Source organism: Pongo pygmaeus, chromosome 16, assembly GCF_028885625.2.
Source record: "Pongo pygmaeus isolate AG05252 chromosome 16, NHGRI_mPonPyg2-v2.0_pri, whole genome shotgun sequence".
Lineage (NCBI taxonomy): Eukaryota > Metazoa > Chordata > Mammalia > Primates > Hominidae > Pongo > Pongo pygmaeus.
The window spans coordinates 74854311-74867976 of NC_072389.2; the positions used below are offsets into that span (position 1 = coordinate 74854311).

The following is a 13666-nucleotide window of genomic DNA, read 5'->3' on the forward strand; positions in this document are numbered from 1 at the left end:
GGCATTTGACTTGAGAAAAAAAAGAAAGAAACTGGAAGACCAAAAAGTCTTTAAAGCATGAAGACTCGAGCAATACTGGTTGGGTGATGGGTGGTGGCATTGCTGTATTGAAGCCTGAGGCCCTGTTCCACACTGCCTCAAATCACGGAGACTCTTTTTTGGGGGTGGGGATTTGCCTGTTCTAATAATGATGGCCTAGGTCACAGTCCTATGTGCTATAAATCAGTAAATCCATGGGAAGTTCACGAACGCATGCATTTATTTGGCGATTGCTCATGCTACCTTGGGATTTCTCTTGTATCATTGCTTACACAGTTATATACCTTTTTGAGAGTGGAATTTGTGGGAAAGTCATCTCATATTCAGCAAGTGCTTGTCTAGTTCTCACGAACCCTGAACTGGGCCAGGTGGCATGGATCTTAAACCTTTGTTGTATGTGTTTTACCTCCCCAGTAAAGACCCTGTCACGACTCCCTGATATGCCCTATAGTCCCCATTGCCAATGCAGAGAATAAGGGAACCCAGCCAGGCACAGTGTCTCACGCCTGTAAAATCCAAACACTTTCAGAGGCCAAGGAGGGAGGATCCCTTGAGCTGAAGCGTTTGAGACCAGCTGGGCAACATAGTGAGACCCCCATTTTTACAAAATTTTTAAAATTAGCTGGGCATGGTGGTGTGTGCCTGTAGTTCCAGCTACTCAAGGGGGCTGAGGTGGAAGGATCACTTGGGCCCCGGGAGCTGAAGCTGCAGTGAGCTGTGATTGCACCACTGCACTCCAGCCTGGGCAACAGAGTGAGACTCTGTCTCAAAAATAGCAGCAACAACAACCAAATAAATAAATAAATAAATAAATAAAGGGAACCTAGATGGGCTGTGGTTGGCAGAGAAGATTTCTTGAAAAAAGGAAGAGCTCGAGCAGACAGTACGTCTAGAAAAGGTAGGAAAGGGGAAGGAAGAGAAAAGGAAGTCCACCAAGGAGCCCCATTTCCGGCACTCTACAGAGCCAGGTGTCCCCAAGAGGAGGTTGAGTATCAGCCTTTCAGGGTGGCCAGTGGGTGGAGACAGGTCACCCCGGGGTGGGGGGGTGACAGGTGAGCAGGTGAGCAGGTGAGCCGCCTAAGAAGGAAAGGGACAGGAGGCAATGGAGTTCCTGCCAACAGTGAGGGTGGGGGTCTGAATGTCGCCCCCTCTCTGCCAGCTGGGGAGTCTGGAGGGGGGCTGCAAGCTGGATGGGCAGGGTGGGGAGTGGGTGGACTCAGGGACCTTGCCTTTCTGTGAGGGACTGAAGTTCCTTCACAGCCGCCTCCCCAAGCGCCCAGGGAACAACCATTCTCCCAGATCAGGGCTCACTAATGCCTCCTGCCTGGAATCCTGGCTTGCTGAAAGGGAGTGATAGGGAGCAGGGAGTTCCGAGAGGAGGGCTTCCATTTCTGAAATAGAGGATGTCAATAGTTCATTTCTTCGATGTTTTTGGTACACATCCTCTCTAGAACCTGACTAATCATTTTTTACAAATTGTAAGTGGAAAAAAAAAAAAGGAAATTGTGTGCAGGAGGATGAAAACTTTAGCTTAAGCATGGGCTTAACCAAGCAGGAAGGGAAAGTGACTGGCCCAGTTGCCCTTCTCCCTCCTGTCCCTCCTAGTCTGGTTTGGTTTAATCTTACCTTTGTCCTAGAGGCAGTTCCAGATGCCCAGTTGCTGGAACATTACTTCTGGGTGTAGCTTAACTAGACCATGGCCTCTGGACCCGTGATCAGCTCGCTGTGTGGTCCTGAGCAGCCACCCAACATCTCTGGGCCTTGGATTCCTACCTGGCCTCTCTGCTGGATGCATCATTTTTGCCTTTAGGTATCTGGACCATTCCCTCCCATGGATGATAAAGTCTTTGCTTCACACCCTCAGGATTACCTTAAAGGCCTGAAAAGAACAGAGGAGGAGTCTGAGGAGGTGAATTCCAGCCGTGCTCTTGCAGGCTGGCTGGGCAGTGTGCTGGGGAGGAGAGGGAGCCTCTGGCTGGGCCTCCTCCACCAGGCCTGGTGTGCTGGGAACACCCCGCATTGTCCCAAGGCCTCAGATTTGACTTTCAAAGGGAAAACAGCTCTCCTGATAAGATGGGTCTTGTTCTATGAAAGATGGCTTTGTTCCAGTGTCCTGCAGGTATGAGAAGAACAGAGGCTGCACCGGGTCTGTAGGGGGTTAGACAACTCCTGCTTTAGGGGAGCTGAAGGGTTTCATGTGCCTGGTCTGTGCCTGGCTGTGCCTTCAGCATCGCTGTCTGGGCGTCTGCTGGTACCGGGCACTCTATTAAATGTGATCTTAGGGACCACTCTGGAGGAGCAGAGCAGGAGTGGTCATCTCTATTTTCTCAGCCTGGGATGAGGAAACTGAAGGGTGTGCAGCTTGCGCAGAATCCCTTGGGCTTCCCAGGGGACAGCTCAAGTCAGACTTGAACCACGTCTTAGGAATCCTTGCCCAGAGCTCCTTTCCCCACAGACTGTTTATGGTGGGCCTTCACACGGCTGCAACTGCGTTCTCTGCCCTTCCACTCCACCCCTTCTGCTCTCATGTGTCCCCTGCAGCATCAATAGTTGCCAATTATTGAGGAAATGAATTCACTTCGTTCAGGGAGGAAGATCTGGGTCTTTGTATGAATAATAAAAGAAAAGAAAAGTTTGCTTTAATAATTCCAGTGAATCCCCACAACACCTCCCCTCTCCCCAAAGCATCAGCATGTTTTCATGTTTTCCAGCATCCTTGAAGACCCAAGGGAATGGGTCTCGAATGGGGAAATCTCCAGTCTCAGGTGACAGGGGCTGGCCCCTGACTCACAGTGCAGAGGTGACCACTTTTCCACCTTCTTACCCAGCCTTACCTTCTTACCACAGCCAGCCCTGTGTGACATTCCTGTGCCAAAAAATACAAGGACCTATCTCCAAGTGTGTTTCACCTTGACTGGCACTTTCCACCTCACGTATCCAGGGACACGTGTTTGGGAGAGGTGTCTAAACTACGGAAGTGATTTCCTTTCTTCTCACTTTTCATATAGAGGCCCTGCTTTTTCTCCCTGGGCAAAGTGAATCATTTCCCATGACAAGCAATGGCAGGTGGAGCTCTGGGGGCAGGGACTACCTGGGTTTAGGGACAACTGTAGTAAGAGTCTTCCCCTCCGGCCCCTCCACTGTCAGGCACTTGCCAGTCCCATGCCGCTTCCTTCCCCTTGGGCTCAGGGCAGTCCTTGGGTCAGGAGCTCAAGGCCAGCCTGGAGCCTTAGAAGTGGTCCTGGGCAGTGAAGCCTCGGGGAAGGTGGAGGGCTTACTATTTACACCTTCTGAGCTCGGGCTGCACGTTCTTGGGGGCTGATTTAGATGAACTGTTATTCTCATTATTCATAGGGTTTTTTATTTTTTTATTTTTTTGAGACAGAGTCTCCCTCTGTTGCCAGGTTGGAGTGCAGTGGTGTGACCTTGGCTCACTGCAACCTCTGCCTCCTGGGTTCAAGTGATTCTCAAGCCTCAGTCTCCAGAATAGCTGGAATTATAGGCGTGCTCCACCACACCCGGCTAGTTTTTGTATTTTCAGTAGAGCCGGGGTTTTGCCATGTTGGCCAGGCTGATCTGGAGCTCCTGACCACAGGTGATCTGCCTGCCTCGGCCTCTCAAGGTTCTGGGATTACAGGTATGAGCCACCGTGCCCGGCCATAAGGTTTTAAATAATGCATTTTGCCTCAACCCTTTAAAAAAAAAGCCTGTGCTTGATAATGCTGCAATAATGACCTTGTGTCACATTTCAGCCACTGGGGCTCTTAATCCACCACTGCATTCAAATATTGTGAAATGTGTTACTTATGATATTGGGTTAGCAGGAAAAATAATGTCCTAGCAAGAAGGAAGGAGAATACATTTTCTGTTTCATCTTGTAGCCTGGGACAGGCCAGAGAAGGCATGTCCCTGGTCATAAGTTAGAATGACAGTTGCTCTTTTTGAGTCCTGGCTATGCATCAAGGGCTTACACATGGGGCTTACACTTACTAATGCTTGAAACACCCCAAAGAGGTAGTTGCTCTGGGGATTATAAAAGTGTCCACCTGAAGAGATGCTGTGAAAATTAAGTGGGGTGTAAAATGCCCATAAGAGGTTTATTTATTTATTTATTTTGAGATGGAGTCTTGCTCTGTCACCCAGGCTGGGTGCAGTGGTGGGATTTTGGCTCACTGCAACACCTGCCTCCTGGGTTCAAGCAATTCTCCTGCCTCAGTCTCCTAAGTAGCTGGGATTACAGGCGCACGCCACTAGGCCTGGCTAATTTTTGTATTTTTAGTAGAGACGGGGTTTCACCATGTTGGCCAGGCTGGTCTGGAACTCTTGACCTCAGGTGATCCGCCCGCCTCAGCCCCCAAAGTGCTGGGATTACAGGCGTGAGCCACTGCACCCAGCCCATAAGGGGTTTAGAATAGATTGAGTGCTCAGTAGTGGTATTTCAAATCAAACATCATCATCTCCATTTCACAAGGGAGGAAAGTGAGGCCCAGAGGGGCTTCAGGACTCAAAGCCTGGGTGAGCTGACTCTGGAGCCCAAACACCACACACACCAGAGGGAGTGGTTGGACACCATGCAGGCGGGGGCATCTGCCCAGGCTCCCTCACCCCATCTAAGCTCCCCATTGGCTGTGGGGCCACTTACAAGACACGCCCTTTCCCATCTGGGCCCTGCGTCCTTCTCTGACCCCTAGTGCCCTCCAGTCTCTGCTGAGGGTCTGGGCCCATGCCGGTCCACCCCCCTACCCAGGTCCGTGCAGCCTTCTTCCCTCTGCCAGTTCACATCTCCCTGGCTGCTTGGGTGCCCTGACCATTTTCCCCTCACCTGTGAGGTGTGCTCTTTGGGTAATGATTACATGAAATGGCTCACCTACAGCTTTATAGGTTTACAAGCCCCCTAGTCCCAGCAGGTGAAGCTCAGAGTTAATGATTGCTAGAAAAGCTTTCCACAAATGCAAATCATCTAGGGAGGTGTAGCAGCTCCCTGGACGGTCCCTCACTGGCTTGGCATTGAAATGCACCCAGGGTGCTATGTCTTGGCCTTCTCCGCGTGCCCACCCTCCTTTCCCCTTCTCCCCATGCTGTGCTCCCACCTCTTGCCTCTCCGAGCTCAGCACCATCAGGCCTCCCTACTTGCCGTCTGCCAGTCTGCCTCCCTGCCTTGTGCCTCTGCTGTCTCTGGGGACATCGTTCCCTTCTCTGCCAAAGCAAGTCCTCAGCCTCTTTGGTATCCACCTAAAGCACTGCCTCCACCAGGAGCCTGCCCTGACTGCACCAGCATCCTTGCTCAGGGTTTCTTCTATGAACTTCTCTGAGCCACAAGTCAGATCTTTTCTGAGTGCTATCCCATATATCAGGCAATGTTTAGTTGCGAGGACTCAGCAGTGAGCAAGGCAGGAGCCCTGCCATCCAGAGGGGCATTGGTGTGCTCTGGGAGCACCCAGCCAGCCTGAGCTGCAGCAGGGGCTCAGAGGAGAAGAGGGGTGCACTGGAGGCTGATGAAGTGGGGCTCGGGCTGGGACAGATGGTGTGGTGGAATTGTCTAGGCAGGCAAGGAATGCATCTCGAAGCAGAGGGGGCAGCTTGTTCGAAGCACAAGGCAGGATTTGGTGTCAGACATTATGCAGCCATGTCATGTTTGAGACACCTGTTTAACACCCAGGTGGAGGCAGGTGATCCCTCAGAGATGTCTGTCTCCCTCTCTCCTGTTACCTGCTCATGGTCCACTGGGTATGTCTGTCTCCTCAGAAAGATGGGGTTCTCTTTGAGGGCAGCCAACATTTCTGACACTCTGCCCAGCTTGGACCCCAGCACTGAGCATGCACTCACTGCAGAGATGTGGGATTGAATTTAAACCCACCTCCATCATCCATTCTGCCTCCTTCTTCTTGGGGCACCTGCTTTTCACCTTGTCCTGCTAGTACAGTAGTCCCCCTTATCTGCAAGGGAGATAGTTCAAGACCCCAGTGGATGCCTGAAACCACAGATGGTACTAAACCTGGTATATACTATGTTTTTTCCTATATATACATACTTTTGGTAAAGAGTAAGTTATAAATTAGTAAGGATTAACAACCATAATAATAAAACAGAACAATTATTATAATGTATTATAATAAAAGTTATACGATGCCAGGTGCAGTGGTTCACGCCTGTAATCCCAGCACTTTGGGAGGCCGAGGCAGGTGGATCATCACCTAAGGTCGGGAGTTTGAGACCAGCCTGGCCAACATGGGGAAACCCTGTCTCTAATAAAAATACAAAAGTTAGCTAGGCGTGGTGGTGGGCGCCTTTAATCCCAGGCACCTGGGAGGCTGAGGCATGAGAAAAGCTTGAACCCAGGAGGCAGAGGTTGCAGTGAGCCGAGATCGTGCCACTGCACTCCAGCCTGGGCGACAGAGCGAGAATCCATTTCAAAAAATATATATATATATATGAATGTGGTCTCTCCCTCTCTCCCTCTCTCAAAATATCCTATTGCACTGTATATACCTATGTTTGGACCACCGTTGACTGCAGGTGACTGAAAACTGAAGCCATGGATAAGGGGGACTGCTCTATGGGTCCCCAGCTCCTTGTACTTCTGCTTGCTTTTGGTTGTGTCTTGTCTCCCAAACGGACTCTAGGCCATGTGACCCGAACGAGCACAGCTCAGAGCAGTTGTTCCCTCCTTGGGCTGAGCATGGGAACCACTGGAGCTTGATAACAGGGTGATCCCCAGGCAGCACCCCAAGGGACCCTGATTCAGAAGGTTCGAGATAGGCCCACCTTGGCGGCTCTGGGTTCTGAAAAGCCCCTAGGTTATTTGGAAACACAGCTGGGTTTGGGACTTGCTGCCAGAGAGGTTTCCAGGCTCCTGTCTCTACCCTAGCTTTAACCAGTCCTCACCTCTTCCCAGGGTTAGAACCTTAGACTTGATCTGGACATTTTTGGAGCAGGGAGCTCAGTGCCCATGGAGCAGCATGCGGGTGGGAGCAGTGCCTTGCCTCTGTGGATTGAGCTGAATGAAGCCTGTCTCCTAGAAGCTCTTGTCTGGGGGTCTTGGTTCTGCTCTCAGGGGTTGCATGGCCTCCTCCAGGTTCCCAGCCTGCTGCCCCTGGACATGTGAAGGCACTCACCCTCGCCCCAAGTCTTCTCTGGGTCTCCTTCCTTTCCTTCCTCTGCGGTCTGGACTGGCTTCCACAGGCTGGCAGCTTCATCTCAGACTTCAAGTTTCTGATCAGATTAGAAGCTTGAGAGCAGGGTGGAGATATGATCTCGCCTTCCCCAGCAGCCAGGGGCTTCCCTGTTGGGGTGAGGGGAACCCAAAAGTCAGGGCCTGGAGTCACCTTCCATCAGCCTGGCAGGGGCTTCCCCCTTTCCCAGCCTTGGGGGAGGACCCCACCTGCTGCACCCACCCTGGAGGCCAACTAGCTGAGTAGCATACAGCCAGAAAGAGCCCAGGCTGGCATTCGGCACCCTGGTGCTAGATCTACAGGGCTCAGCAGCAGACTGGCTCCAGGTGGGCTCTGCTCCTCTTACCTGGGACCAGCTTTACAGTCACTGAAGTGGGTCCCACTTCCCCTCCCCTGACCCTTGGTGAGCTGGATTTAAATGAGCTGGGGTTTGGCCTGGGCATTAGTATTTTTTTAACTTTCTGGGTGGTTCTGATGTCCATCCAGAGAGGTGCCTAGCATCCCCTTCCAGCTCTGACAATGCATGGAAATAGTTATTGCATGCTGGGGTAAGATCACCAGGGCCGATAATACGCATATCATATAATGCTGAAATCAGTATTTGTATTTTACAAAAAGATATTTAAAAAATGTAAAACAGGAAACCCAAATGTTTAATAATTTTAAATATAAAAATGCTTTAGAATACCAATAAAGTTTGACTTAGAAAAATACACACTCTCATTCTGGTCTATGTTAGCAGAAAAAATAAACAAAAATGAAATATTCAAAACATTAAAACCTATCCACCTCAAAAACTCAAAATTCAGTCATGGAAAGTTCAAGAAGGGATACTATTTGATCCCTTTTAGAGCAGAAATTTAAAATCAAAGGATGTTGGCAATATCATTATGTCACAAGTATTTTTTTTTCCCTGTGAAATTTTCTAGAAAAAGCTTTTCCTGACTCTACCCTAGTTGGGGAATAGTGAGAAGATATATTTGTGTGATATCTTCGAATATTTTCCGCTGACAAGGCTTTTTGGCTTTTTTTCAGAGACTGCCGTCTTTTATTTATAAGGAGCCACGATTTTTGTTTCTAAAGCATTTCCGATTTGCCTTTAAGTCTTTGGTTTTATCTTGTTCAGATGGAGATTCTGATGCACACTTCCTGTATCAGTTTCAAAACTGTCATGTTGATATCCCACATGTTAGGAAAGTCTGTGAATAGAGTGATAATTATTCTTGCAACAGAGTTTTGCTTTGTCTATAGGCATGCAACATCTGAGTAGGGCTCAAAAGACATATTTCGTATTTCAGGGTTTTTTCTGACATTGTTATTCTCTCCTTTTCAAAGCATATACAAAGATTGAGAGATTAGTAGATTAACTTCCATGCCTGGCTCCAGCAATTATCAACTCATGGCCAATGTTTTTCATCTATACTGTTACCCAGTCCCCTGGATCCCCACCAGATTCTGTTACAGCCCATCTGAGACATCATATCATTTTATCTGCAATTACTTCAGTATACATCTCCAAAGGAAAAAGGCCCAATGAAACACATAACCACAGTGCTATTACTGTACCTTAAGAATTGATACTTCCTCATTATCATAAAAGAGCAAATGTTGACATTTTCCCAGTTGTCTCCTACGTTTTGTTTTACAATTAGTTTGTTTGGGATTTCCTATGTTTAAACTTTTGAAATAAATATCTTTGGACCAAACAGATATACAGTTTTGGCACTGAAGTGCAGTTTTCGTGAACACAGCATGGCAACCACCAGGTAGAAGATGCCAGACAAGTGGGCCAGACCCTGCCTCTAGGGCTCAGAGTGCAGTGGATAGCAGAAGTCATTCAGTGGCTCAGCAAACATTCATTCATTGAACAGGAACACTGGACAGTGTTCCTGGGCTGGGCACCAGAGGCACAGCAATGACCAAGACAAGCTGGGTCTGTCTTGACCTGATGGAAACCAGGACACTGGAATCTAACTGAAGTTTGCAAATGAAATGATAGATACCCTTGTACTGGAACCCAGAAGTGAGTGGAAGCTAATTTTGCCCTAGAAAGCATTATAGAGCAAGTGACATATGCGTTTAGCCATAAGAAAAGAAAGAATTTTGTCAAGAAGACTGGTGGCTTATGCCTGTAATCCCAGCACTTTTGGAGGCCAAGGTGGAAGGGTCACTTGAGCCCAGGAGTTCAAGACCAGCCTGGGCAACATAGTGAGACCCCATTTCTAAAAAAAAAAAAAAAAAAAAAAATTAAAAACTAGCCAGGGCCGGGTGCAGTGGCTCGTGTCTGTAATCCCAGCACTTTGGGAGGCTGAGACAGGCAGATCACCTGAGGTCAGGAGTTGGAGACCAGCCTTGCCATCCATGGCTAACATGGTGAAACCCTGTCTCTACTAAAAATACAAAAATCAGCTGGGCGCAGTAGCGGGCACCTGTAATCCCAGCTACTTAGGAGGATAAGACAGGAGAATTGCTTGAACCCAGGAGGCAGAGGTTGCAGTGAGCCGAGATCGCACCACTGCACTTCAGCCTGGATGACAGACGGAGACTCTGTCTCAAAAAAAACAAAAAAAAAAAAAAAAAAAAAAAAAAGCCTAGCCAGGCACTGTGTTGTGTGCCTGTGGTCCAAGCTACTCAGGAGGGAGGCTGTGGTGAGAGGATCATTTCAGCCTAGGAGGTCGAGGCTGCAGTGAGCTGTGTTTGTACCACTGCACTCCAGGCTGGGTGACAGAGTGAGACCCTGTCTCAAAAAAAAAAAAAAGAAGAAGAAAAGAAAGAGAAGAGGAGGGAGAAGAAGAAGAGGAAGAGGAAGAAGAAGAAGAGGAAGAGGAAGAAGAAGAAGAGGAGGAAGAATTATTTCATCAAGAAGAGAAGATGGAGGAAGAGATGTCTCATCCAGTGCAAATAGCAAGCACAAAGAGCGCATGGGGGTGGTAAGTTCCTGGTGCACTAAGGACCAAGATGAGAGGTGGGCAGGCATATGGCAAGGCTGGTGGGAGGTGGGGCTGAGGGACTGTGGACGGCTTGAGGACATGCTAAGGAGTGGGGTTTTCCAGGACCCACTGCTGGGGACTGCACTATTTTCTTGTTTGAACATAAAGTATGGACCATGGGGCAGGAGAACAGAATTTTGCAGGAACAATGAAGAGGATTTGGATTTCCAAGCCCTTCCTGGAGCCCTCTGTCCACTAGGCCAAGAGTCTGCCTGGATCTCCATGAGTCTCCAGGGATAACACAGAGGCTGGCACACAGTGAGTGCTTGATACAGGTCTACTAACAGATGGCCTCTGCCATGCACCCAGTGAGAGTGCTCCCACCGGCCTCCACCTTCACCTATGGTGATGAGGGAGGGATCCCCCTCTTTATGCCTTCGGCTCAGGGAAATGGGGTGGCTTTTCCAAATGCATGAGCTGTTAGGCTTTAGGACTTGGTCCCCAGCTCCCCTGAATGTCCAGTGGTGCTCCTGGGCCAGTAGGCAGGATGGGGGCACATAGAATAAGGCTCACCTGTGACCTTCTCAGGTGGGTGTACAAGCAAATGCCAGCATTTGCAACCCTTGGGCTGGCTGACACAATTAATCCCTTTAAGACTGGCCAAGAGTTAGAGGACTCATTCATTTATTTTTTTCTAATAGCATTGGGTTAAAAGAAAGAAAGAAAAAGAAAAAAGAATATACATGCTCATTGTGTGCAAACCCTGTTGTTACAGAAAAGGAGAAAGAGTAAAGCAAATCCCTAGATTTGCTGATCTACCACTACCATCTAGAGAGAGCCACAATGAACAGCCTTCTAAATCTTCTTCTGTTCATAAATACAAAGCAGTTAAATGTAGCACCATTTTATATAGACAGTATTATGAGATTTAGGCTGTTCTATAACCTGCTTTTTTTCATTTAACAACTTGTCATGACACCGTTACCTGTCAGTTACCTGTACCATTTTTAATAACCTGTCAGTTATCTGTACCATTTTTAATAGCCCCACAGTACAGTTTTGCATGGATGTGGCCGTAAGTTACCCAGCCAGTTCTCTGTTGCCAGAAATGTGGATTGTTTTCCATTTTTCTCTGCAAGGTGCTAGGGAATATCATTCAATTTTTTCAGGTATGTAATAATCACCTAGCAGTAAATATTTAGAATAGCTGGGATAGCTAGGGCAAAAGAAAAAAAAAAAAAGAAAAAAGAAAAAAGACTCAGCACACTCAGAGTCCTAAGCCAAGCTGGGAGGTCACCATGGCAACCCCCTGCCATCCTCACACAGGGAGTGCCCATTTGCCACGGCTCCAGCCAGGGAGGTGGGTCAGAGCTGGAGGAGAAACAGTCTGTTTTCAAGCAGTTTTATAAACCAAGGGCAGAAGGCACAGGAGAGAGCATTAATGCAGACCTGAGACAGCTTAAAAGGCAATGGTGATAATAGCTCTTTATTGAGTCCTTGTCATCTGGTAGATACCATGGGTTTCATCCTCACCAGAGCCTTTGAAATTTTATGATCCTCATTCAAGTGATTAGAAACTCAGAGACTAAGGAATCTGTCCAAGGGCACACAGTAAATGATGGAGCCAGGGTTTGAAATTAGTCTGCATTCACTCTTCGGCATTCTCCTTGCCACCACAATTGGGATGGCCAGCCTCTGTCTCATCACCATCCCTGAGGCTCAGGTTCTCTTTTCCCAGTCCCACTAGAGCATTCATTCCCACCCCATTCATATGCAGCTCACACCAATTCTTCATCTGGCCTCTGTTTTCTGGGCTCCACTCTGGCCTCCCGCCACTCCATACCCTGCATACTTCCGCACTGAACTACAGACAGGTCCTCGAAAGGCACGCCCTCTTCCTACGTCCATGGCCCTGTCTGCTATACCCTCAGCTCTCCCCCATAGCTGTGGCACTCCTGTTGACTCTTCAAGACTTATTCCAAGCTTCATTTCTTTTTTTTTTTTTTTTCTGAGGTAGAGTCTTTCTCTGTTGCCCAGGCTGGAGTGCAGTGGGGCAATCTCGGCACATTGCAATCTCTGCCTCCCAGGCTCAAGTGATTCTCCTGCTTCAGCCTCCCAAGTAGCTGGGACTGCAGGTGCCCGCCACCATGCCCAGCTAATTTTTGTATTTTTAGTAGAGACAGGGTTTTGCCATGTTGGCCAGGCTGGTCTTGAACTCCTGACCTCAGGTGATCCACCCAGCTCAGCCTCCCAGTGTGCTGGGCTTACAGGCGTGAGCCACCGCGCCTGGCCCCAAGCTTCATTTCTTCAAGAAGTCTCCCCTGACTCCCTAGCATAATGCCCTCCTCTGTGTTCCCCTAGAGGCATAACCACTATTTTTTAAGCACTGTCTATACCCAGGCAGCTGCATCGCCCTTATAGGTCAGGCGGCCACAGCACCCTGAAATGTTTGTTTCTCTTGCAGAGGGAACGAGCACCCACCTGGGCCTGCAGCCAGGTGCACAGTGAGTCTGCAATAGTCACTGCTTTGCTGTTAGATGTGCCGTGTGGCAATTGTTAGTGCAGATCTACATTAGAATGTGAGCTCTTAAGGGATAGAACTGTTGTGTCTGCTTCTTCAACCCCATATCTTTCCTACGATAGCTTTGGACATATAGTAGGTATTCAGGAAATGTGTGCTGAATGAATGAATGAATGAATGATCAAGCATATTCCTGCCCACTCTCCATTTCTGCTACCAGCCCCAGGGCAGGTGCAAACTCGGAACTACATTAACCCAAGCAGCCTACCAAGTTCGCTGCCTCTCACCTGGCTGGTTCCTGACCACTCCCCAAACACCTGACCCAGCCTGTCTCCTTAAGCCTCATCTACCTCTCCACCCACCGCAGTTTCTACTCACAGCCATCTGCCCGGGAAACTACGGTTCTGGGTGAACGCTTATCATCACCTCTACCACATCATCCCATGAACCTGGCTTTTTCTTATCCCTTGGGCTCCCCTGTCTGTGTTCCTCTCCTTGGTAGGACCTCAGGTATTCCCTGGAGCTTTGAAAGTCACTTTTCTCTCCCTCTGAAATGTATCTGTAGCCTCAACTTCTCCTCCAAGATGCAGTCACATTTTTTTTAACTGCAAATACGTGCAAATCAAACTCAACTTGTCTGAAAACTGTCCTGGTTTTCCTCACTTTCTTCATCATTTCCCATTGATGTCATCGTTTTCCAGTGCCTGGGAAATGGTGCTCCAAAGATGCCAGCCAAATTTGCCTGTTTCTCTGTGATCAGACACCTGACTTTTATCACCAGGGCCCCAAACCCTCCAAAGCTCCCAGCCAAGCCTGGCAGGAGTAGTGAGGCCTCAGCAAACCCAAGGGTGAGTACCTATGTGAAGAAGCTGTGTTTCCTGGGCTGCAGCCTGTTCTTTCCATGTGCAAATTCAGCCCAGGGCTGTAGATCTTCAGATTTATCAAAAGAAACTGGGAGTGGGGTTTTTATGTTGACAGCTCTTGGTTTTTTTTTTTTGTTTTTT

The 13666-nt window shown here is 48.6% G+C and overlaps 1 protein-coding gene and 1 non-coding gene across 6 annotated transcripts in view; one reads left to right on the forward strand and one right to left on the reverse strand.

Annotated features, from left to right (window-relative positions):
* PAQR5 (progestin and adipoQ receptor family member 5) overlaps positions 1-13666 on the forward strand; it is a 107347-nt gene that overhangs the window by 13192 nt on the left and 80489 nt on the right. The window lies entirely within an intron of this gene.
* Positions 12528-12655, reverse strand: LOC129014912 (small nucleolar RNA SNORA77). The gene has a single exon (XR_008494432.1). It is a non-coding gene; the product is annotated as a small nucleolar RNA SNORA77 (small nucleolar RNA).